General features: G+C 37.7%; 1 long non-coding RNA gene across 1 annotated transcript in view; it reads right to left on the minus strand.

The window, feature by feature from the left end:
- Nucleotides 1–593: 593 nt before the first annotated feature.
- The window catches only part of LOC105488001 (uncharacterized), a 31,611-nt gene continuing 4,995 nt past the window's right edge, over nt 594–27,209 (minus strand). Inside the window, exons 2-3 of the long non-coding RNA XR_011618223.1 lie at nt 19,719–19,790; nt 594–1,972 (exon numbers count right to left, since the gene is read on the minus strand). This is a non-coding gene — a long non-coding RNA (uncharacterized lncRNA). The remainder of the gene's footprint in view (nt 1,973–19,718; nt 19,791–27,209) is intronic.

Raw genomic sequence — 27,209 nt, forward strand, 5'->3', positions numbered from 1 at the left:
AGACAGTTGCTGCTAGGTGGTCACTAAAGAGCAGTTATAAATGTATCATATGAATTCCAGTTGCTGTCTACTGTGCTGTTTACTTTTCTAGGATGTAGAAGTCTCCAAATGAAATTTATATTTGTGGCGTTGGCACAAATCTCAGTTTATACCTTGTGAAATCTTACACAACTATTAGCATCTCTATGTCTTCATACATGTCCATCTTTGTATCATTTCTGTGGTGCTATCTTCAAGTTAAAATCTTTCCTCGTATGTATAGCTTCCAAAATTATTGCTCATTCATTGCCTCTTACTGCCCAGGGTTAATTATGATTTTGGCGTCTTATTAAACCTACCTAAGTAGAGTCAACGCTTTTTAGAAAAAAGGAAGTGAGAAAGAGTTAGTGCCAGCCCAAAGCTACTGTTAAGGAGCATACAGTGAACTGAGAGCTTGACCAACAAACTCTCCACTTCCTCTATGTGCTTGCAAACCACTCTCAGAAGAATAAAAGGAAAGTACCTACTGGGCTTCAGAGGGGCAGACATTTTAAGAATAAATGAAATTAATAACTATTTCAGTATCCCATAATGACCCCTATTAAAGAAAAGCAGATCAGAGAAATATATAAAAAAGTAGATTAGAATAAAAAACAATTCTGGTTTTAAGAATAAAATATTCATTGCAAATTTGTTAATGCTAAGCCAGGGCTGTCATCCTTTGAGATATTAAGTTCTGAATAGAAATACAACAAAGAAAACTAAAGTATTGCATTCCAGAAGGATTTATATTGGGTTGAGTATCAATGTAGAATTAGCAATGAGGAGTTATTTTTATCCAAAGTGGATGAAAAATAATATATGGAGAGGTGAAATATGAATGTGGCATAAGCATACATCATTTTCTTTCCCATTATTCTCTCATCTTCTTATAGTGATTTCTTAGCTAGATGGGAAATAGTAAACTTGATACGTGATTAATGATGTTTTTATACTCTCTTAAAGAAGAAAAAAGGAAGTAAAGTCTTGTCCTTACTTTATCAGGTTAAGAGAAAACTTACAGGTTGAAAAAATAAAACAAAACTAGCCTATAAAAAAGAATTAAATTTGGATCCTTTTAATCTCCAAATAAATTTTTTATGTTCATCAGTAGTTGCTAAATAATAAGGCTTTTAAGTCACTAATGTTCAAGACCTACTTGACTACTATTAGAATAACATTAGAAATACTGAACAATGTCTTTTAAAATGTGTTTATGTTGATAATACTAACGCTGAGTAAAGTTAGTCCTATAATATAGTAGGGGTTTTATTTTATTATTAAGTCCACAGAGAGTTTTACTGCTGTGGGACTCCCTAGCAGACAGTAACGCATGTATGGTAGAGAGACTCTGTTCCTCAATTCACCCCAGAACACTGTAAGGTTTTAGCTTCTTCAGGGTTTCAGTAAATTAGTGTTGGTAACTGAATTTGGCATGGGCGTTCCTGATGCTACACAGCAAGTATAGTATTAACCATAAAGAATATCAGCAAAACCAGAAAATTTATAGTTGTCAATTTGCAACTATATTGGCAGTTGGGTCCAACGGAGACAGTATTGCCCAAAACATGCGTCATGGTAGTAAATTACACTTTACATAAGCAAATGTAAACTACTTCCTGGAAATGCCTAGACATATTTGTAGAAGGACTTTTCAGAGTGGTGTGGTCTTGCATTAGCACAAGATATTGGGGCAATGTCCAGGAAAATATATTGAATTATGTTGACGATCCATTTTTAACTATGGAATGGGAGGTAATGCTTAGGTTATATCTGTCTATCTATCTATGAGTCTTCAGGTTACAACCATCACCTATTTTGTATAGTTCCTCTTCTTTTCTTCTCTATTTTTATTCTTCTCCCTTTTCTCTTCTGAAAAATCCTGTCTTAGGTTTCCAAATTAGCTGACTTCTGTGAGGAATCAAGAAGAGATATGATCCAGATAGTGCATCATCTAGGAAAAAGAAAGTGATATCTAGGACATTATTTGCCAGTCCAGAATACGCAAAACACTACCCATAATTTTACTACTAAACATGGTTAGCCATAAGGAAGCACCCAGACATCTCTATACCAAATTTTAAAATTCCTATGGTTCACATGAAGGAAAAATAAGCTTCGAATAAATTTTGGAAAAAAAACATCATTTAAATAACTTTGGGTATATAAACTTCTCAGTACTTACAGGGGAATTTGAAAAATCATTTATGTTAACTGTTTCTTAGGAAACAAGTATTCTCAAACCCCAGCTTTCATCCACATAAAAAGCAGTGGCTTTGAGAGGCTTGAGTTTTTCTCTCCAATCATAAGTTTACCATAGTTTAGATATCAGATTAAATCTGCCTGATTTTGTTTGCACATGAAATGATAATTTTTGTGTTGTTTGTAAACATTTGAATTAAAAAAATAATAATTGTTCAGAACTTTCAAAATTGTACAATTATTTGAATAGAAGACTATACATTTTGGGTGATGATTTAGAACAACTATTTATTTTACATTACACAATCATAATTAGAAAATATTTGCATGTGTTCTGTCAACTAATGGCAAAAGGGAAAAAATTATAATTTACTATGCCTTTAAATAGTATTTCCATTCAATAAGGAGACATCAGAATTGTATATAATATTTAAAATGTATTCTAATAACTCTGAACAATTTCTCAATATAAGCAGATAGTACTGTCACAGTTAAGCCCTATAAACATAAAATTATGAAAGATGGTCAACTGCTAATATATAGCTCAGAGGAGCAGATTAAGAGAAAGGCAGTTCAGTTGTGTTGGGTTTATACCATAGTTTTGCTGACAGTTTGTTGTCTCTGTTTTATTGTGATAAAGAATTACAACTGTTGTGCAAGTTTACCTTCTGTATCTAGGCAATTTTTCATGAAAATCTCAATGTTGTCTAGTACTTGCTTTTATTTCAAGAATATATGTATTTTGTGGAAATATTTCAGGAAAGGCGGTATTAGTCAATCATACAAAATTTTCTTCTTGCAAGCTTGCATCTCGAAAGTTTCAAGTGCTTCTTATTTTACAGAAGAAAAAGAGAAAACATAAATTATTACAAAACCTGAACTTTGTGTGGGTCAATATAAAATTTAAGGCAACATCTACTCTGAGTCTGGATATGAGAGGATATTGACATAACAATACAAGGTCTCTTCTCCCATTTTCTATTCAATTGTTTATCTTGGATTTTTTTATTATGCAGATTGTGGATTGTGATTCTTTCTCTAATCTTTGTGTTTCAACGTCTTCTCAAGATAGTAATTTGTGTTTTCACCTTTAAGAGATATTTTGATGAATTTCTTAATTTTATTGTAGTCAAATTTATCAACATTTAAAAATGATGGGATGGGATGACTGTAACAAGAACAATTAAGAAATAAGTACAGGATGAAAAATTCAACAAATGCTGAATGTACGTTACAGTTAGAGAGGTCCCACAACTTTGGCAGATTAGGGATTTAAGTACAGAATGACTTCAAATGTTGACTAAATGTTACAGCAAGGGAGGTCACACCACTTTAGCAAATTAATGAGTTTTTAAATAGCCAAAGGCTGAGCAATTTCTACTACTTTTTGAATAAATACACAAATCCTCAGATTTAGGGAATCCAAATGTCTTACACTGGAATACTATAAAGAAATCTATACTGATATTTCTTATAGTTTAAAGAACGTTAGAAGAAAAAAATATTAAAAGCAAAAGGATGTGACAAAAAGAATAATTGCAGACACTCCCTATCCAGGCCCAGAGACACTGAGTATGTGGGAGGGCAAGTAGATAAATCCCAGTACAAAAAGCCATCACCTAAGGAAGCATACCTTTTTGTCCAAAGTGGAGGAGAGGCCCAGTTTGAATAACTACCTGGAAAGCGTCAAAAAGTGGGCAAAGGATATGAATAGACATTTCTCAAAAGAGGACATTCATACAGCCAACAGACACATGAAAAAATGCTCATCATCACTGGCCATCAGAGAAATGCAAATCAAAACCACAATGAGATACCATCTCACACCAGTTAGAATGGCAATCATTAAAAAGTCAGGAAACAACAGGTGCTGGAGAGGATGCGGAGAAATAGGAATACTTTTACACTGTTGGTGGGATTGTAAACTAGTTCAACCATTATGGAAAACAGTATGGCGATTCCTCAAGGATCTAGAACTAGAAGTACCATATGACCCAGCCATCCCATTACTGGGTATATACCCAAGGATTATAAATCATGCTGCTATAAAGACACATGCACACGTATGTTTATTGCGGCACTATTCGCAATAGCAAAGACTTGGAATCAACCCAAATGTCCATCAGTGACAGACTGGATTAAGAAAATGTGGCACATATACACCATGGAATACTATGCAGCCATAAAAAAGGATGAGTTTGTGTCCTTTGTAGGGACATGGATGCAGCTGGAAACCATCATTCTCAGCAAACTATCACAAGAACAGAAAACCAAACACCGCATGTTCTCACTCATAGATGGGAACTGAACCATGAGATCACTTGGACATAGGAAGGGGAACATCACACACCGGGGCCTATCACGGGGAGGGGGGAGGGGGGAGGGATTGCACTGGGAGTTATACCTGATGTAAATGACGAGTTGATGGGTGCTGACAAGTTGATGGGTGCAGCACAGCAACATGGCACAACTATACATATGTAACAAACCTGCACGTTATGCACATGTACCCTAGAACTTAAAGTATAATAAAAAAATAAAAAATAAAAAAATAAAATATTTTTCTTTTTAACTTTAAAAAACAAAAAACAACAACAACAAGAAACAAAGTGGAGGAGAGGCCCAGTTTGAATAACTACCTGGAAAGTGTAGCTTCTGACAAGCCTGAGATCCCCCTGCCAGGGGAGAGACCCCTGATGGCATTTGGTTCCTTAAATATATTTCATTTCTTTGTTGATATTTTTATTGTTATCTTTGTTTCAAGATCATCATAATTTCTCATTCAAAAATTTGAACAATTTTTTCATGGCATATTTTTCCAGATAATTCTAACATCTGTGTCATCTCTTTATTGGTGTCTTTTAATTGTTTGCCTGAGTAATTTTAAATTGTAACCTGGAGACTTTGAATATTATATCCTGAGACTTTAGGTCTTGTTTACATCCTATACAGAATGCTAATATTTTGTTTTAACAGGCAATTGACATATATTTGGTTCAGGCAGTGAGTTCTTATCCACCTTCTATGGGCTGTGGTTCAAACGTCAATTTTGTTTTCAAAGCCATTGTATTGTTTATATGATCTGTCACACCTATTCATTACCTAGTTGTCAGTCTCCACCTGAAAATAAGATCTATCTGTTAGTTCTCAAAAACTGTGGCAAGAAAATTCAGATTTTATCCATGAATTAGTCTTAGGCAAGTCTAGGATTGTAAAAACAGCTTTGTGGGCCTGCTTTCCCAAAGTCCTCCTTCTCCTTTACATTCAGGTTCTCTTGGTCTCCCAATTTTGGAAGGCTGACCAAAAACCATCCACTTCTGATATTATGTTGCATTCAGGTCATGTGGCAGGATGGCAGGGAGGTACTAAAAATAATTCAATAACATTTGGCCCAGCCATCTTGTAGCCACTGAATCCCTTCTGCCCTGTCGGTGTTTTCTTAGTGTTTTGACTTCTGCACACATCCTTCATCAGCTATGGTAACCTCCCAAGTAGTACATGGAAACTGAGGAATGAGAATAACACAGGGTCTATTATTGATAATGTTTCATGTGCTGAGGAGAGTAATGTTTATTCTGCAGCCATTGAATGAAATGTTCTGTAAATATCCATTAGATTCCTTTGGTATATAGTGCAAATTCATTGCCATGTTTCTTTGTTGATTTCCTGTCTGCATAATCTGTCCAGTGCTGAGAGTGGAGTATTAAAGTTTCCAGCTATTATTGTATTGGCATCTGTCTTCTTTTTTAACTCTAATAATATTTTGTTTGTATATCTGGGTGTTCCTGGACCAAACTGAGGGCTGAGCTGCTATTTCTCATGGCCCAGTAATGAGATGCAGGTGAACTGGGGAGAAAAAGAGTAAGAAGGGGTTTTGTTTTCTGCAACTGGTTACAGGGAGAAGGCCTGGAAATTATCACCAGACCAATTCAAAATTACGAAGTTTTCCAGAGCTTATATACCTTCTAAGTTATATGCCTATGTGTAAGTGTGTGTTCATCTAAAGACAAAAGTGATTAATTTCTTTTAACCTATAACTAAGGCCTGAGTCTTGAAGACCTTCTTCTGGAGGCTTAGTAAATTTACTTAATCTTAATAGGTCTAGGTGCTGGGGTGACTACCCTTATCTTATCTCCTCTAAATCATAAAGGTTTGGGGAGTTCCTTTAGACCCCAATAAACTTGTTTGTGGAGGCCTGGGGAGTTTCTTCATACCCACAATAAAACTTGTTTCATCCTAAAAGGGTCCTGTTAAAAATTCCTTCATTGGCTGGGCGCAGTGGCTCACGCCTGTAATCCCAGCACTTTGGGAGGCCGAGGTGGCTGGATCACGAGGTCAGGAGATCGAGACCATCCTGGCTAACACGGTGAAACCCGGTCTCTACTAAAAATACAAAAAAATTAGCTGGGCGTGGTGATGGGCGCCTGTAGTCCCAGCTACTCAGGAGGCTGAGGCAGGAGAATGGTGTGAACCCGGGAGGCGGAGCTTTCAGTGAGCCGAGATCTCGCCACTGACTGCACTCCAGCCTGGGCGACAGAGCGAGACTCCGTCTCAAAAAAAAAAAAAAAAAAAAATTCCTTCATTATCTTGTCATGCTTCAGGGCCCAGGAAAAGCCTAAAGCCTAGGCAGAACTCTTTGTACAGTCCAGGCTTTGTACAAGGGCACTGGCTCAATCAGCTTTAAATGTTTAACCTAGTTACTCAGTAAGTGCTGAGACAATTGTAATGGAGGCCTGAATTTATGAGACCTGGCCGGCGACAATGGTGCTCCATTGCTGAGTCAATATATATTTATAATTGTTATATCCTCTTTCTGAATTGCCTTCTTTATCATATGTAATACCTACTATTACTCTTGTTACAGGTTTTGTAATGAATTGCGTTTTGTCTGACATAAGTATAGCTACTATTGTTCTTTTTTGGTTTCTGTTGGCATGGAATTTTTTTTTTTATCCCTTCAGTTTTGGTCCATATGTGTGTTAGAGTAAAGTGTGTTTCTTGTAGGAAACAGATCGCTGGGATTTATTTTTTAATCCATTCATCCACTCTTTGTTTTTTTATTGTTTACTCCATTTACATTCAATGTCATTGTTGATAAGTAAAGACTTACGGGGGGGTGGAGCAAGATGGCCGAATAGGAACAGCTCCAGTCTCCAACTCCCAGCGCGAGCGACACAGAAGACCGGTGATTTCTGCATTTTCAGCTGAGGTACTGGGCTCATCTCACTGGGGAGTGCCGAACGATCGGTGCTGGTCAGCTGCTGCAGCCTGACCAGCGAGAGCTGAAGCAGGGCGAGGCATCGCCTCACATGGGAAGCGCAAGGGGGAAGGGAATCCCTTTTCCTAGCCAGGGGAACTGAGACACACAACACCTGGAAAATCGGGTAACTCCCACCCCAATACTGTGCTTTAAGCAAACAGGCACACCAGGAGATCATATCCCACACCTGGCCGGGAGGGTCCCACGCCCACGGAGCCTCCCTCATTGCTAGCACAGCAGTCTGCGATCTAACTGCAAGGCAGCAGCGAGGCTGGGGGAGGGGCGCCCGCCATTGCTGAGGCTTAAGTAGGTAAACAAAGCTGCTGGGAAGCTCGAACTGGGTGGAGCTCACAGCAGCTCAAGGAAACCTGCCTGTCTCTGTAGACTCCACCTCTGGGGACAGGGCACAGTAAACAATAACAAAAACAGCAGAAACCTCTGCAGACGCAAACGACTCTGTCTGACAGCTTTGAAGAGAGCAGTGGATCTCCCAACACGGAGGTTGAGATCTGAGAAGGGACAGACTCCCTGCTCAAGTGGGTCCCTGACCCCTGAGCAGCCTAACTGGGAGACATCCCCCACTAGGGGCAGTCTGACACCCCACACCTCACAGGGTGGAGTACACCCCTGAGAGGAAGCTTCCAAAGCAAGAATCAGACAGGTACACTCGCTGTTCAGCAATATTCTATCTTCTGCAGCCTCTGCTGCTGATACCCAGGCAAACAGGGTCTGGAGTGGATCTCAAGCAATCTCCAACAGACCTACAGCTGAGGGTCCTGACTGTTAGAAGGAAAACTATCAAACAGGAAGGACACCTACACCAAAACCCCATCAGTACATCACCATCATCAAAGACCAGAGGCAGATAAAACCACAAAGATGGGGAAAAAGCAGGGCAGAAAAGCGGGAAATTCAAAAAATAAGAGCACATCTCCCCCGGCAAAGGAGCGCAGCTCATCGCCAGCAACGGATCAAAGCTGGACGGAGAATGACTTTGACGAGATGAGAGAAGAAGGCATCAGTCCATCAAACTTCTCAGAGCTAAAGGAGGAATTACGTACCCAGTGCAGGGAAACTAAAACTCTTGAAAAAAAAGTGGAAGAATTGATGGCTAGAGTAATTAATGCAGAGAAGGTCCTAAACGAAATGAAAGAGATGAAAACCATGACACGAGAAATACATGACAAATGCACAAGCTTCAGTAACCGACTCGATCAACTGGAAGAAAGAGTATCAGCGATTGAGGATCAAATGAACGAAATGAAGCGAGAAGAGAAACCAAAAGAAAAAAGAAGAAAAAGAAATGAACAAAGCCTGCAAGAAGTATGGGATTATGTAAAAAGACCAAATCTACGTCTGATTGGGGTGCCTGAAAGTGAGGGGGAAGATGGAACCAAGTTGGAAAACACTCTTCAGGATATCATCCAGGAGAACTTCCCCAACCTAGTAGGGCAGGCCAACATTCAAATCCAGGAAATACAGAGAACGCCACAAAGATACTCCTCGAGAAGAGCAACTCCAAGACACATAATTGCCAGATTCACCAAAGTTGAAATGAAGGAAAAAATGTTAAGGGCAGCCAGAGAGAAAGGTCGGGTTACCCACAAAGGGAAGCCCATCAGACTAACAGCAGATCTCTCGGCAGAAACTCTCCAAGCCAGAAGAGAGTGGGGGCCAATATTCAACATTCTCAAAGAAAAGAATTTTCAACCCAGAATTTCATATCCAGCCAAACTAAGTTTCATAAGTGAAGGAGAAATAAAATCCTTTACAGATAAGCAAATGCTTAGAGATTTTGTCACCACTAGGCCTGCCTTACAAGAGACCCTGAAGGAAGCACTAAACATGGAAAGGAACAACCAGTACCAGCCATTGCAAAAACATGCCAAAATGTAAAGACCATCGATGCTAGGAAGAAACTGCATCAACTAACGAGCAAAATAACCAGTTAATATCAAAATGGCAGGATCAAGTTCACACATAACAATATTAACCTTAAATGTAAATGGACTAAATGCTCCAATTAAAAGACACAGACTGGCAAACTGGATAAAGAGTCAAGACCCATCAGTCTGCTGTATTCAGGAGACCCATCTCACACGCAGAGACATACATAGGCTCAAAATAAAGGGATGGAGGAAGATTTACCAAGCAAATGGAGAACAAAAAAAAGCAGGGGTTGCAATACTAGTCTCTGATAAAACAGACTTTAAACCATCAAAGATCAAAAGAGACAAAGAAGGCCATTACATAATGGTAAAGGGATCAATTCAACAGTAAAGACTTACTCCTACCATGTTGTTATTTGTTTTCTGGTCTTTTCTTCCTTCTTTCTTTCATTTCTGTCTTTCTTTATTAAAGGTAATTTTCTCCAGTCATATGTTTAATTGCTTCCATTTTATTTTTTGTGTATCCATTGTATTTTTTTTAATTTGAGGCTTGCAAATAATATCTCATAACCTTTTATTTCATACTTCTGTCATTTAATACTGATTTCATAAATAAATAAGCAGCAAGAAAACTAATAATAACTCTATGCTTCAACTTCATCTCCCCCACTTTTTTTGTTTCTATTCTATTATTATACTCTTTATGCCTTTTAAATTTGCTTTAGTTATAATTTTTGATAATTTATCTTTTATTCTTTCAACTGAAGGATATGAGTAGTTGACACACCACAATTACAATGTTATAATATTCTGTGTTTTTCTATGTACTTACTATTGCCAGTGACTATTGTACCTTCAAATGATTTCTTACTGCTCATTAACATCCTTTTCTTACAGATTAAAGAAATAAGATCCTTTAACATTTCTTTTAGGACAGGTTGGTGTTGATGAAATCCCTCAGCTTTTGTTCTTCTGGGAAATAATTTCTCCTTCATGTTTGATGGATATTTTCACTGGATATAATATTCTTAGATTTTTTCTTTTCTTTTTTTTTTTTTAGAGACGGAGTCTCGCACTGTCACCAGGCTGTGTGCAGTAGTGCAATCTTGGTTCACTGCAACTTCTGCCTCCTGGGTACAAGCAATTCTCCTGCCTCATCCTCTCGAGTAGCTGGGATTACAGGCACGCACCACCACGCCCAGCTAATTTTTGTAGTTTTAGTAGAGATGGGGTTTCACCATGTTGTCCAAGATGACCTTGATCTCTTGACCTCATGATCCACCCGCCTTGGCCTCCCAAAGTGTTGGGATTACAGATGTGAGCCACCATGCCTGGCCCTTAGATTTTTTTTCTCTTTAGCACTTCAATGTGTCATACCACTCTCTCCTGGTTTGTAAGGTTTCCACTGAAAAGTCTGCTGATAGACATATTGGAGCATCATTGTATGTTATTTATTTATTTTCTCTTTTGGTTTTTGGAATCCATTCTTTGCCCTTGACATTTGGATGGTTGATTATTAAATGTTTGGAAGTAGTCTTTTTTGGATTAAATCTGCTTGGTGTTCTGTAACCTTCTTGTGCTTTAATATTGATATGTTTCTCTAGGTTTGGAAAGTTCTCTGTTATTATCCCTTTGAATAAACTTTCTACATCTATTTCTCTCTCTGCATCCTCTTTAAGGCCAATAACTCTGACATTTGCCCTTTTGAGACTATTTTCCAGATCCAGTGGGCACATTTTCTTCTTTTGGATTCTCTTTTCTTTTGGCTCCTCTGGGCATGTATTTTAAAATCGCCTGTCTTTTAGCTCACTAATTCTTTCTTCTGCTTCATCAGTTCTCCTTTTAAGAGACTCTGAAGCATTCTTCAATATAATTGAATTTTATAGCTTCAAAATTTCTGCTTTATTCTTTTTGTTGTAATATCTTTGTTAAATTTATATGATAGGATTCTGAATCTCTTCTCTGTGCATGTTTTCTTGAATTTCGTTGAGCTTCAACAAAACAACTATTTTGAATATTTTGTTTGAAAGGTCACATATCTCTGTTTCTCCTGGATTGGTCATTGGTGTCTTGATGTTTGTGAATGTTTATCAGTGTCTGGGCATTGAAGTGTTAGGTATTTATGTAGTCTTCACAGTCTAAGCTTGTTTGTACCCATCCCTCTTGGGAAGAATTCCCAAGTATTCAAAGGGACTTGGGTGTTGTGATCTAAGTCTATGATCAGTGAAGCTGTATTTGCATTAATAGGCACTCCAAGCCCAGTAACACTGTGGCTCTTGTTGACTAAATCACCTTAATGGTCTTGGGAAAGATAAGACAGATTTCTCTGAACTACCAGGCAGAGTAAATTGTTCATTTCCCTTGCTTTCCTCTGAATGAATGAAGTTTCTCTCTCTCTCTCTCTCTGTGTGTGTGTGTGTGTGTGTGTGTGTGTGTGTGTGTGTGTAGGTGTGTGGAGTTGGGGAAGGAGTGCCACAAGCAACACTGTGGCCACAACCACTGGGACTGTGCTGAGTCAGACCCAAAGCCAGCACAGCACTAGGTCTTTCACAAGGTCCATAGTGGTCACTGCCTGGCTAACATTTACGTTCATTGAAGGCTCAAGGGCTCTACTATTAAGTGGTGAATTTGACCAGATATGTCTCCTTCCTTTCTGGGAAGTGCATCTCCCCCAAACCCTGCTTGGTTTCAGAGATATCATTTAGGAATCAGGGCCTGGATTTGGGAATCTTAAGAATCGACCTGGTGCTCTATTCTACTGTGACTGATCTGGCACCCAAGCCACAAGACAAAGTTCTTCCCACTCTTCCCTCTTCTCTCCTAAAGCAGAGGAATCTTTCCCCTCAGGCCTATGGCAAATACTGCCTGACTATCACAGATGTTCACTCAAGGACCAAGGACTCTTCCATCAGCTTGTGGTGAATATTGCAAGGCTCAAGTATCCCCGTTCAGTAAAGTAGGCTCTCCTGTGGCCCAATGAGAGACTGGAAATGCCATCTAGGAGCCAAGGCCTGGAATCAGGAGTCAGATTTTTTTCTGGCCCATCATGTTTCTAGATGTGTTATCCAGGAGCTAAGGCCAGGAAATAGGTCCTCGTGACTGGTGCCCTACCCTATTGTGTCTGAGCCACTATCAAGAGGCAAGACAAAATTCGCCCCACTCTTCTCTCTCCTCTCCTCAAGTGGAAGGAAAGGATCTCTCAGAACCTCTTTGAAAATTGTTGTACTTTCATTAATACATTCCTATATAGCACACATGATTCTCATAATTTCTGGCATAGCAATAAAAATAATTTGATATTTTGCCTAAAAGTATTAGTAACATTTAGAAACCTTGATGGAGTTTCCACATGAACAAAGGTTTCATTTTAAAAGTTCAATAAATTGGTTAAAATTTGAACCATCATAAAAACTCTACCAAATGTCACAATAGGTAACAGCATATACTTTGCCTAATATCATGAATAATGGTTCTGGTGTACAATTATAAATATACTTTTGGTTTATATATATCTTTGTCCTTACATTTATGTAATGCATTCCTATAGTCTCTTTTCTTTTCCCCTGTTGGTCCAATTTATAATTTTGTACTTGTGACAAACCAAGACTATGCCAGAAAATATAATACACTTTCCTCTACTAAAAAGTAAGTGGAAAGATTCTATTTATTTCCATCAGTTAGCGATATTCTACACTATAATATTAAAATAAAAAATATCAATTTTTTTTTGTTTTGTTGTCAGGGAGCTTTGAGAAATAATGTGAAAAACATGGCAAATCTGTGGAATTCTAAGGAATTCCCACTTAACAAAGCTGAGGATCACCACATTTGACAAAAAATAAAAAAAAAGATCTAATATATGAAGAGAAACTATCATTACCCAGGAAATAAACTCAAAGTGTACTTACGACACAAAATATTTTTTGAATTTATTTTAATGTCAAGTGTGCAGCAAAATGACTTATTTTGAAGTACAGTGGCTATAGATACTAACAGGATAAGAGTGATACTTTGGAGTTTTTCTGTAGAGTAAGGTTGATTATATTTCGGCATTTAGAAAAAGATATTTAGTTCTGCAATTAAAATTCAATGTACCTTGGAGACCAAGATGGCCAATTAGGAATAGCTCCAGCCTCCAGCTCCCAGTGTGAGTGACACAGAAGATGGGTGATTTCTGCATTTCCAACTGAGGTATTGGGTTCATCTTACTGGGGCGTGTCAGACAGTGGGTGCAGGACAGTGGGTGCAGCCCACCGAGAGAGAGCCAAAGCGGGGAGAGGCATCACCTCACCCGGGAAGCGTAAGGGGGAAGGGAATTCCCTTTCCTAGCCAAGGGAAACCGTGACACACAACAACTGGAAAATTGGGTCACTCCCACCCTAATACTGTGCTTTACCAAGGATCTTAGCAAACGTCACACCAGGAGATTATATCCCGCACCTGGCTTGGAGGGTCCCACACCCATGGAGCCTCCCTCATTGCTAGCACAGCAGTCTGAGATCTAACTGCAAGGTGGCAGTGAGGCTGGGGGAAGGGCACCCACCATTGCTGAGGCTTGAGTAGGTCAACAAAGCCGCCGGGAAGCTTGAACTGGATGGAGCCCACCGCAGCTCAAGGAGGCCTGCCTGCCTCTGTAGACTCCACCTCTGGGGACAGGGCATAGTACAAACAAAAGGCAGCAGAAACTTCTTCAGATTTAAATGTCCCTGTCTGACAGCTTGAAGAGAGTAGTGGTTCTCCCAGCACAGGGTTTGAGATCTGAGAATGGACAGACTGCCTGCTCAAGTGGGTCCCTGACCCCCAAGTAGCCTAAGTGGGAGACACCCCCCACTAGGGGCAGACTGACACCTCACACCTCACACGGCTGGGTACCCCTCTGAGACGAAGCTTCCAGAGGAACGAACAGGCAGCAACAATTGCTGTTCAGCAATACTCACTCTTCTGCAGCCTCTGCTGCTGATACCCCAGCAAACAGGTCTGGAGTGGACCTCAAGCATAATCCAACAGACCTGCAGCTGAGGGTCCTGACTGTTAGAAGGAAAACTAACAAGCAGAAAGGACATCCACACAAAAACCCCATATGTACAACACCATAATCAAAGACCAAGGGTAGGTAAAACCACAAACATGGGGAAAAAGCAGTGCAGAAAAGCTGAAAATTCTATAAATCAGAGCGCCTCTCCCCCTCCAAAGGTACATAGCTCCTCGCCAGCAACGGAACAAAGTTGGAGGCAGAATGACTTTGACGAGTTGAGAGAAGAAGGCTTCAGACGATGAGACTTCTCTGAGCTAAAGGAGGAAGTTCAAACCCATCGCAAAGAAGCTAAAAATCTTGAAAAAACATTTGATGAATGGCCAACTAGAATAACCAATGTAGAGAAGCCCTTAAGTGACCTGATAGAGCTGAAAACCATGACACGAGAACTATGTGACAAATGCACAACCTTCAGTAACTGACTCTATCAACTGGAAGAAACAGTATCAGTGATTGAAGATCAAATGAATGAAATGAAGCAAGAAGAGAAGTTTAGAGAAAAAAGAGTAAAAGGAAATGAACAAAGCCTCAAAGAAATATGGGACTATGTGAAAAGACCAAATCTATGTCTGACTGGTGTACCTGAAAGTGATGGGGAGAATAGAACCAAGTTGGAAAACACTCTGCAGGATATTATCCAGGAGAACTTCCCCAACCTAGCAAGGCAGCCCAACATTTGAATTCAGGAAATAGAGAGAACGCCACAAAGATACTCCTCAAGAAGAGCAACTCCAAGACACATAATTGTCAGATTTACTGAAGTTGAAATGAGGAAAAAATGTCAAGGGCAGCCAGAGAGAAATGTCAGGTTACCCACAAAGGGAAGCCCATCAGACTAACAGCAGATCTCTCAGCAGAAACTCTCCAAGCCAGAAAGAGTGGGGACCAATATTCAACATTCTTAAAGAAAAGAATTTTCAACCCAGAATTTCATATCCAGCCAAACTAAGTTTCATAAGTGAAGGAGAAATAAAATCCTTTACAGACAAGCAAATGCTGAGAGATTTTGTCACCACCAGGCCTGCCCTACAAGAGATCCTGAAGGAAACACTGAAGATGGAAAGGAACACCTGGTACCAGCCACTGCAAAAACATGCCAAAATGTAAAGACCATCGATGCTAGGAAGAAACTGCATCAACTAACGAGCAAAATAACCAGCTAACATCATAATGAAAGGATCATGTTCACACATAACAATATTAACCTTAAATATAAATGGGCTAAATGGTCCAATGAAAAGACACAGACTGGCAAATTGGATAAAGAGTCAAGACTCATCAGTGTGCTGTATTCAGGAGACCCATCTCACGTGCAGAGACATACATAGGCTCAAAATAAAGGGATGGAGGGAGATCTACCAAGCAAATGAAAAACAAAAAAAGGCAGGGGTTGCAATCCTAGTCTCTGATAAAGCAGACTTTAAACCAACAAAGATCAAAAGAGACAAGGCCATGACATAATGGTAAAGGAATCAATTAAACAAGAAGAGCTAACTATCCTAAATATATACGCACCCAATACCGGAACACCGGTTCATAAAGCAACTCCTTAGAGATTTACAAAGAGACTTAGACTCCCACACAATAATAATGGGAGACTTTAACACCCCACTGTCAACATTAGACAGATCAACGAGACAGAAAGTTAACAAGGATATCCAGGAATTGAACTCAACTCTACACCAAGCAGACCTAATAGACGTCTACAGAACTCTCCACCCCAAATCAACAGAATATACATTCTTCTCAGCACCACATTGCTCTTATTCCAAAATTGACAACATAGTTGGAAGTAAAGCACTCCGCAGCTAATGTAAAAGAACAGAAATTAAAACAAACTGTCTCTTAGACCACAGTGCAATCAAACTAGAACTCAGGATTAAGAAACTCACTCAAAACTGCTCAATTACATGGAAACTGAACAACCTGCTCCTGAATGACTACTGGGAACATAACGAAATGAAGGCAGAAATAAAGATGTTCTTTGAAACCAATGAGAAAAAAGATACAACATACCAGAATCTCTGGGACACATTTAAAGCAGTGTGTACAGGGAAATTTATAGCACTAAATGCCCACAAGAGAAAGCAGGAAAGATCTAAAATTGACACCCTAACATCACAATTAAAAGAACTAGAGAAGCAAGAGCAAACACATTCAAAAGCTAGTAGAAGGCAAGAAATAACTAGGATCAGAGCAAAACTGAAGGAGATAGAGACAAAAAAAAACCTTCCAAAAAATCAATGAATCCAGAAGCTGGTTTTTTGAAAAGATCAACAAAATTGATAGAACACTAGCAAGACTAACGAAGAAGAGAGAGAAGAATCAAATAGATGCAATAAAAAATGATAAACGGGATATCACCACTGACTGCACAGAAATACAAACTACCATCAGAGAATACTATAAACACCTCTATGCAAATAAACTAGAAAATTTAGAAGAAATGAATAAATTCCTGGACACATACACTCTCCCAAGACTAAACCAGGAAGAAGTTGAATCCCTGAATAGACCAATAGCAGGCTCTGATATTGAGGCAATAATTAATAGCCTACCAACCAAAAAAAGTCCAGGACCAGATGGATTCATAGCCGAATTCTACCAGAGGTACAAGGAGGAACTAGTACCATTCCTTCTGAAACTATTCCAATCAATAGAAAAAGAGGGACTCCTCCCTAACTCATTTTATGAGGCCAACATCATCCTTACCAAAGCCTGGCAGAGACACAACAAAAAAAGAGAGTTTTAGACCAATATCCCCGATGGACATTGATGCAAAACTCCTCAATAAAATACTGGCAAACTGAATCCAGCAGCACATCAAAAAGCTTATCCACCATGATCAAGTGGGCTTCATCCCTGGGAGGCAAGGCTGCTTCAACATTTGCAAATCAATAAATCTAATCCAGCATATAAACAGAACCAAAGACAAAAACTGCATGATTATCTCAATAGATGCAGAAAAGACGTCTGACAAAATTCAACAGCCCTTCAGGCTAAAAACTCTCAATAAATTTGGTATTGATGGAACGTGCCTCAAAATAAAAAGAGCTGTTTATGACAAACCCACAGCCAATATCATACTGAATGGGCAAAAACTGGAAGCATTCCCCTTGAAAACTGGCACAAGACAGGAATGCCCTCTCTCACCATTGCCATTCAACATAGTGTTGGAAGTTCTGGCCAGGGTAATCATGCAAGAGAAAGAAATAAAAGGTATTAGATTAGGAAAGGAAGAAGTCAAATTGTCCCTCTTTGCAGATGACATGATTGTATATTTAGAAAACCCCATTGTCTCAGCCCAAAATCTCCTTAAGCTGATAAGCAACTTCAGCAATGTCTCAGGATACAAATTCAATGTGCAAAAATCACAAGCATTCCTATACACCAATAACAGACAAACAGAGAGCCAAATCATGAGTGAACTCCCATTCGCAATTGCTTCAAAGAGCATAAAATACCTAGGAATCCAACTTACAAGAGATGTGAAGGACCTCTTCAAGGAGAACTACATATCACTGCTCAACGAAATAAAAGAGGACACAAACAAATAGAACATACTATGCTCATGGATGGGAAGAATGAATATCATGAAAGTGCCTACACTGCCCAAGGTAATTTATAGATTCAATGCCATCCCCATTAAGCTACCAATGACTTTCTTCACAGAATTGGAAAAAAACTACTTTAAAGTTCATATGGAACCAAAAAAGAGCCCGCATTGCCAAGACAATTCTAAACCAAAAGAACAAAGTTGGAAGCATCATGCTACCTGACTTCAAACTATACTACAAGGCTACAGTAACCAAAACAGCATGGTACTGATACCAAAACAGAGATATAGACCAACAGAACAGAACAGAGCCCTCAGATATAATACCACACATCTACAACCATCTGATCTTTGACAAACCTGACAAAAACAAGAAATGGGGAAAGGATTCCCTATTTAATAAATGGTGCTGGGAAAACTGACTAGCCATAAGTCGAAAGCGGAGACTGGATCTCTTCCTTACACCGTATACAAAAATTAATTCAAGATGGATTAGAGACTTAAATGTTAGACCTAAAACCATAAAAACCCTAGAAGAAAACCTAGGCAATAACATTCAGGACACAGGCATAGGCAAGGACTTCATGTCTAAGACACCAAAAGCAGTGGTAAGAAAAGCCAAAATTGACAAATGGGATCTAATTAAACTAAAGAGCTTCTGCACAGCAAAAGAAACTACCATCAGAGTAAACAGGCAACCTACAGAAAGGGAGAAAATTTTTGTAATCTACTCAACTGACAAAGGGCTAATATCCAGAACCTACAAAGAACTCAAACAAATTTACAAAAAAAAAAAAAAAAAACATCAAAAAGTGGGCAAAGGATATGAACAGACAGTTCTCAAAAGAAGACATTTATGCAGCCAACAGACACACACAAAAATGCTCATCATCACTAGCCATCAGAGATATGCAAATCAAAACCACAATGAGATACCATCTCACACCAGTTAGAATGGCAATCATTAAAAAGTCAGGAAACAATAGGTGCTGGAGAGGACGTGGAGAAATAGGAACACTTTTACACTGTTGGTTGGACTGTAAACTAGTTCAGCCACTGTGGAAGACAGTGTGGCGATTGCTCAAGGATCTAGAACTAGAAATACCATTTGACCTAGCCATCCCATTATTGGGTATATACCCAAAGGATTATAAATCATGCTGCTATAAAGACACATGCATACGTATGTTTACTGCAGCACTATTCACAATAGCAAAGACTTGGAACCAATCCAAATGTCCATCAGTGACAGACTGATTAAGAAAATATGGCACATATACAACATGGAATACTATGCAGCCATAAGAAAGGATGAGTTTGTGTCCTTTGTAGGGACATGGATGCAGCTGGAAACCATCATTCTCAGCAAACTATCGCAAGAACAGAAAAACCAAACACTGCATGTTCTCATTCATAGGTGGGAATTAAACAATGAGAACACTTGGATACAGGAAGGAGAACATCACACACCGGGGCCTGTTGTGGGGTGGGGGGAGGAGGGGATAGCATTAGGAGATATACCTAATGTAAATGACGAGTTAATGGGTGCAGCACACCAACATGACACATGTATACATATGTAACAAACCTGCACATTGTACACATGTACCCTAGAACATAAGGTATAAAAATAATTAATAAATAAAATTCATTGTAGATTTTATATATGTGTTGAGGAAAAGAATAAATTGCAGGGCTCTGGATGTCAAAAAATTTCTTAATGTTTCTCAAGATCTAGAAATCATGCTGCATACTCACCTATAGACATAGGCAGAGAGAAAATTTGACATTGGGGTCACAGTCAAAGAAACAAATGTCATCTTCCTGAATCTGTAAAAGATATAATTAAGGATGTAATATAAATAATAAAACTGCGTCAGTACAGAATGAGAAAATGTCAATTTTCATCCTGGACACAAAGTAAGTTATAAATAAATGTTTGTTAAATTACTACCTGACTGAATGAATAAATGTAATTATGGGAAATAGTAATATGAGATATATTTTTCTTCTTTAAATTTTTAACTTTTGTGTGTACAAACTAGGTGTATATATTTGTAGGGTACAATAAAAATTTAATATAGGCATGAAATGCATAATAATATCATGGTAAATGCGATATCTATTCTGTAAAGCATGTATCCTTCGTGTTACAAAAGATCCAATTTTACTGTATTTAAAAATGTACAATTGTTATTATTGACTCTAGGTACCCTGTTCTGCCATAAAATAGCATGTCTTATTCATTCTTTTAAACTTTTTTTACCCATTTACCATCTCCACTTCCCCCCAGACCACCCACAAGCTTTCTCAGCCTCTGGTAATCATCCTTCTGCTTTCTACATCAATGAGTTCAATTATTTTGACTTTTAGAACCCACAAATAAGTGAGAACATGCAATGTTTGTCTTTCTGTGTTGGGCTCATTTCACTTAACATAATGACCTTTCAGTTAAATCCATGTTGTTGCAAATGACTGGATCTAGTTCTTTTTTGTGGCTGAATAGTATTTCATCGTGTATAAGCATCACATTTTCTTTATCAATTCATCCATCGGTGGGCAATTAGGTTGCTTCCAAATCTTGGCTATTTTGAATAAATAGTGCTGTGATAAATATAGGGGTGCAGATATCTCTTCAATATACTAATTTCCTTTCTTTTGGGTATATATTCAGCAGTGGGATTGCTGGACCATGTGGTTGTTCTATGTTTAGTGTTTGAGGAACATCCAAACTGTTCTCTGTAGTAGTTATACTAATTAACATTCTCACCTACAGTGTACAAGGGTTCTCTTTTCTCCACACTCTCACCAGCTTTTGTTATTGCCTTTCTTCTGGATAAATATCATTTTAACTGGGCAAGATCATATGTCATTGTAGTTTTAGTTTTGACCTGCGTTTCTCTGATGAAAAATAATGTTTGCCACCTTTTCATCTACCTGTTTGCCATTTGTATGTCTTCTTTTGAGAAACATCAGTTGAGATCTTTTGCCCATTTTTAATTGGATTATTCAAATTTTTCCTGTAAAGTTGTTTGAGTTCCTTATATATTTTGATTGTTAGTCCCTTGTCATATGGTTAGTCTGCAAATATTGTCTCCCATTCTGTGGGTTATTGTATTAGTCCATTCTTGCACTGCTATAAACAACTACCTGAAACTGGATAATTTATAAGGAAAAGAGAAATAATTGACTCACAGTTCCACAGGCTCTACAAGAAGCATGGTTGGTGAGCCCTCAGGAAACTTGCAATCACAGTAGAAGGTAAAGGGGAAGTGGGCAGGTCTTACATGGCCAGAGAGGGAGAAAGAGAGAGCAAGGGGAGTGCTACATACTTTTAAACAATCAGATCTTATAGAACTCACTCACCATCATGAGAGCAGCAAGTGGGACATCTTCTTTCATGATCCAACCACCTCCCACTAGGCCCCTCCTCCAATACTGGGGATTACAATTCAATATGAGATTTGGGTGGGAACACAAATCCAAACCATATCCTTTGTCTCTTCACTTTTTTTATTTTTATTTTTTCTTTGCTGTACAGAAGCTTTATGTCTTGATGGATCCCACTTGTCCATATTTTCTTTGCTTGCCTACATTTGTGGGGTATTACTTAATAAATCTTTCGCTAATCCAAGGTCCTGGAGAGTTTTCCCAAAATATTATTTCAGTGGTTTCATAGTTTGAGGTCTTAGATTTAAGTCTTTAAGCCACTTTGATATGATTTTTATATATGGCAAGGGATGGGGTCTAGTTTCATGCTTCTGCATATGAATATCCAGTTTTCCCAGCACCATTTATTGAAGAGACTGTCCTTTCCACAATGCAAGTTCTTGACATCTTTGTCAAAAATGAATTCACTGTAGATATATAGATCTGTTTCTGGGTTGTCTATTATATTCCATTGGTCTATGTGTCTGTTTTTATGCCAGTACTATGCTGTTTTGGTTACAATAGCTCTGTAGTATAATTTGAAGTCAGGTAACATGATTTTTCCAGTTTTGTTCTTTTAGCTCAGTATAACTGTGGCTATTTTATATTTTGTGGTTTTATTTAATTTTAGGATTGTTTTCTGTTTCTGTTAGAATGTCATTGACAATTTGGTAAGGATTACATTGAATCTATAGGTTGCCTTGGGTAGTATGAACATTTTAACTATGCTGATTCTTGGTAGTATGAACATTTTAACAATACTGATTCTTCTAATCCATGATCATGAAACATCTTTTCAACAACAGAAAACAATCCAAAAAAGAAACCGAATGTAATCACATTAGCTATAAATAAAATTAAAAACCTAGGGATTACTTTAACAAGAAAAGTAAAATATTTCTACAATAGAAACTATAAAATACTGATGAACGAAATTGAAGGGATTATTCTGCCAATTATTTAGAACTTATGTGTCAGGCCCTTTGCCAAAATTTTGTACTTACTTGACTTTAACAAATACGACAAAAACAAATTATAACGGCCTATTGCCCTCAGTTAGTATGTAGTGTAAATTAGACCTTATCCTTGACAACCCTACCAGGCTTCTACCACGTACTTTAAATTTTTCAGTGGATATTTACACTCAAGTTCAAACTCTTAATTCAATCTCTAAAAATTTAAGTAGCTATCTTCCATTCAAAAACTATGTCCTCATCTGTCTTACCCAATTTAATCTATGATAATATAATTTTGTCAAGTACAAGGCTCACAAATTAAAGATGTATTTAAATTTTCTTCTCCTTTTACTTTATCTTTCACACATGTATAATCAACCACTGAGGTCTGTTGTTTATTCTTTCAAAACATTTTTCCTTATTTTTATGTCTACATTGCAGTACTACTACCACAACTGTATTTTAAATCAACAGATCTAAAATGCCTCTCTAATATAATATCTACCTCTCCCTGATAAAAGAGTTTTTGTTTGAGGTGGAATTTGTGGGAGGAAATTTGGTCAGTGAGAAGGGAAATGTCCTTGTATTTAAAAATTATATTATATTTGGATATTTTAAACACTGTCTTCTAAACTGCAGGTTTGTCTCTAACAAACCTGTAAAATTTTACAGCTATAAGAAACCTTAAAAATTATCTAGTCTAACACCCTAATTTTTCAAATGAGAAAACAATTATATAGCAGTTAAATGACTTGTGTGGGGTCTTTCAATTTGTACAAAATTATCTAAATTGTATCTAATTGTCTTTCCGCTCCATATACGTCTCATTGTTTGGATTCATTTGCAAACTATTTGTGATGTGTGTATGTAAATATGTGCGTGTCTGTATGTCTTAACATTTTGGTTCTTCACATACCTGAAAACTAACCGTTAATCATGGCCTCAGAAACTTCAATTCTGAGTCAAGTTTATGCTTTTGACTACACATTTTCTTCTGTTCATTATATAGTCTTGTCTCTGAATTAAACCTTCCCAGATAAAGACAGATTTCTATAATTTCTACTTAATATCTCAAATCTATAATTGCATTTTGGAAAGCATTTACTATACTCAAACATATTTTTTGAACATATGAATGTTAGTTAGAAACCCATGGTTTTCTAAGGGTTTGAAAAATTAATTATCATAATTTTCTAAGCCTAAAGCTTAAACATAGAAATGTAAAATTTTTAGACATTCACCTTTGCAGTGCCACTTTTCTAATATTCATGAATTTCTCCCATGCATCTACAAGTTTTTAGAACTAGTAAGTAGTTACTTTACAATAACCTCATTCATTTTCAGCACCCCAGGAAGCAAGATATTAGGTCTTATGTATTTGAATACATCAAGAATATTCAAATTACTTTTTTAGTAGGTCTTCCTGTAGTCTGCTGTACCAGCATATTTGATAAATAAGATTAGTATCTTCTCACAGTAGCTATAAGTTATAGGACAAGAAATACAACAATTCTTTAACAATTTTATTTTTAACTCTCAACTTGCTGTGTTGATAAAATTGCTTTATTTTTTCAGCATATATTCTTTCCTCTTTCATGCATGACTATTAATAGTGAAAAAGCTTATTCTTTTCTTTAAAGAAATCGCTCTATTCTTATTTTTATATACCTCTATTAAATGCTATTTAAGGACATTTTACTGGTCTCGTCTTACAATTTGTCCTTAGCGAGGCATAAAATATTTTCTTAAACAAAGAAAGAACACATGCAGTTTCTCAGTAATGTTTGTTGGAAGATGTGAAACATATGAGTGGGGCTTCTTGGGTTGAGCTTTTCCCTTAAATCAAAAACAAAAACAAACAAAAAAAACCAGTACAATGAATTTCTGATTATTGGCCTTTGATATTTCATATGCCATCATTTAACTCATCAAAAACTACTTAACTTTCTATTTTCTGAGGCCTTTATTAAGTTGGTTAACTGTTTTTGAAAATCCTTCATCTAAAGAAAAACCTATTTTTCTTTGACTTTAAAGTGATGAATTGAAAAAATTGAGATCAATATCAATATTAATTTATCGTATCCTAATGTCTACCGTGTCTATTTATACATTTTTATACTCATAAAAATCGTGGTAAACTAATCTTCATTTCTTTATGTTTTAGGATTATTTTTATTTTGTCAAAGATTTTAATAAGTTTAACTATTTAATCCAGCTGCCACCTCTGAACCATGATTTTATTGATATGTTACATATTGATCTGGGAATATACTTCAGCTTTATTCATTGTGGTTTATTTATTTAGTCACTTGGTATATTAAGAAGCTGATTCTGTTTTTTTCTGATGTTTACTGCAATGTACATTTCTAAATTCTTAATAGAAATACATCAAACTGCTATTACTGAGAGCATTCTTGGACCCAATACACTTGTAAAATTCATATACAATTTGGTATTCTTAACTTACATGAACCTTCAATCTTCCATTTTTAATCCAAAAAAATCGATATATATATATATATTTTTTTACTTTAACAAAATAGCACAGAAGAAATTAAAGCCAAAATGAGCAAGAAGTTTTTCATACATCCAGTTAACACCACAGGAGGGGGATGACAAGTTAATTGCCACTATGTCTTATATTTTAATTATATTAAAGTAATGAAATGCTCTTAAAACTAACAGAAGGATCAACATGTTAAAAATAAGTTCCTTCAAACTATTCGTTGACTTATACTTCAAGTGAAGTAAAATCCAACTATTCTAGAAAAGAAGACAAAAAGTTTACTAAGTTTATGGAAGGTGAGATTAACTAAACCAATAAAGGATTACATTGTTGAGGGAATGTGTGGCATTGATATTTTCAGAGCAAAATACTGACATAAAAGGGCAAAAGCTAAATCTCTATGCAAAAGCTAGGTCCTTGATTGTATTTTGGATTTCACTTAGTATTAAAAGGGTATTTTTTCTCATAAGCTTTAAAAGCATGAAAGCAACATATAGAGAGACTTACCTTGTGGAGATTAAATTATTTTGCTTTACAGGGTTTTTATAGCAGTATCCCAACCTTATTTTGACATCTTAAGATTGTGTTATAATATACAGCATCCAATCATATAGGAGAATGTGACGAAATACTACGGCCCATGAACTTTCTCACACTATGTACTTCTACTGCATTTTAATATGATCTCCCTACTTTATTCCTAAATCTGACACACTAAATTTTATTGTCTTCAGCAGTGTTGTTAGGATGAGTGCCCACTAAATATCAACCTTAAGTGGAGATGTCTGCACCCTGATGCTGCATTTTCTTTGCTTCAATTAACTTTAGTGCTTACTCATTTTCAATTAACTGTGTAATATCTGTTAATCAAGTCCCATTATTAATGCAGGGAATTTTTTCCAAGACATCAATACATGTTTTTGAAATATATAGTGTTAATCTCAGCACTTTGGGAGGCCTAGGTGGGTGGATCACTTGAGGCCAGAAGTTTGAGACCAGCCTGGCCAGCATGGCAAAACCCCGTCTCTACAAAAAAAAAAAAAAAAAAAAAAGCCAGATGTGATGGTGCATGCCTGTAATCCCGGCTACTCCGGAGGCTGAGGCAGGAGAATCGCCTGAACCTGGGAGACAGAGGCTGCAGTGAGCTGAGATCGCACCACTGCACTCCAGCCTGGGCAACACAGCAAGACTCTGTCTCAAAAAATAGTAAGCATGTAGATTACTCTACTATGACTTTAAAGGTGACTAGGGAGAGCAAGCATTAAAGGGCCTAATAAACAATACTAACAGTAAGAATCATTGTTTGTGTTTTCCCAATATTCATAATCATTTTCTCCTCTCTCTCTCTTATGGTTAGAAGCCAAATTTTTGTATGGGACAACATTGTACCAGTCTTAAGCAATGGATCAGAATGTATCTAATTCTAGGGGCTGGACCACAGTGACTCATGCTTATAATCCCAGCACTTTTGGAGGCCAAGGAGGGCAGATTACCTGAGGTAAGGAGTTTGAGACCACTTGGCCAACATGGTGAAACTCTTTCTCTATTAAAAGTGCCAAAATTAGCTGGGCATGGTGGCGCATGGCTGTAGTCCCAGCTACTCAGGTGACTAAGGCAGGAGAATCATGTGAAAACATGTGAAACCGGGAGGCCAAGATTGAAGTGAGCCGAGATAGTGCCACTGACCCTTCAGCCTGGGCGACAGAGTAAACCTCCATCTTGGGGGTGGGAGGGGGGGGCGGGGACGAATTTTTCTAATTCTATAAAAGCAATGTGTTACCCTATTTCTTAGGCTACATTATAGATATGAGTGTTCATGTGATCCAGTTCTAGAAGTCTGCCAGTTACCTTTGGAAAAACTTTGTATTTCCCAATTAAATTTTTTAAAAAATTTTTGAGACGGAGTCTCACCCTCTCACCCAGGCTGGAGTGCAGTGGTGTGATCTTGCCTCACTGCAAGCTCCGCTTCCTGGGTTCAGGCCGTTCTCCTGCCTCAGCCTCCTTAGCAGCTAGGACTACATGTGCCTGCAACCATGCCCGCCTAATTTTTTGTATTTTTAGTAGAGACGGGGTTTCACCTTGTTAGCCAGGATGGTCTCGATTTCCTGACCTCATGATACGCCCGCCTCGGCCTCCCAAAGTGCTGGGATTACAAGCGTGAGCCACCGCGCCCGGCCAGTGTTATTCCTTTTTATTCTCCAATTCTTCTGCATTGAATGTTGACGCAATAGCTAGAACTACAGCAGCCATCTTGAGATAAATGAAGGAAACCTCAGAAACACCAAGAGACACATAATAAATGCCAACAGAAAGTACTTACCGTATTACATTGTTTTATCTGGGAAAAAAGTAAACCAA

The sequence above is a fragment of the Macaca nemestrina genome, chromosome X (genome assembly GCF_043159975.1).
Source record: "Macaca nemestrina isolate mMacNem1 chromosome X, mMacNem.hap1, whole genome shotgun sequence".
NCBI classification, from domain to species: Eukaryota; Metazoa; Chordata; class Mammalia; order Primates; family Cercopithecidae; genus Macaca; species Macaca nemestrina.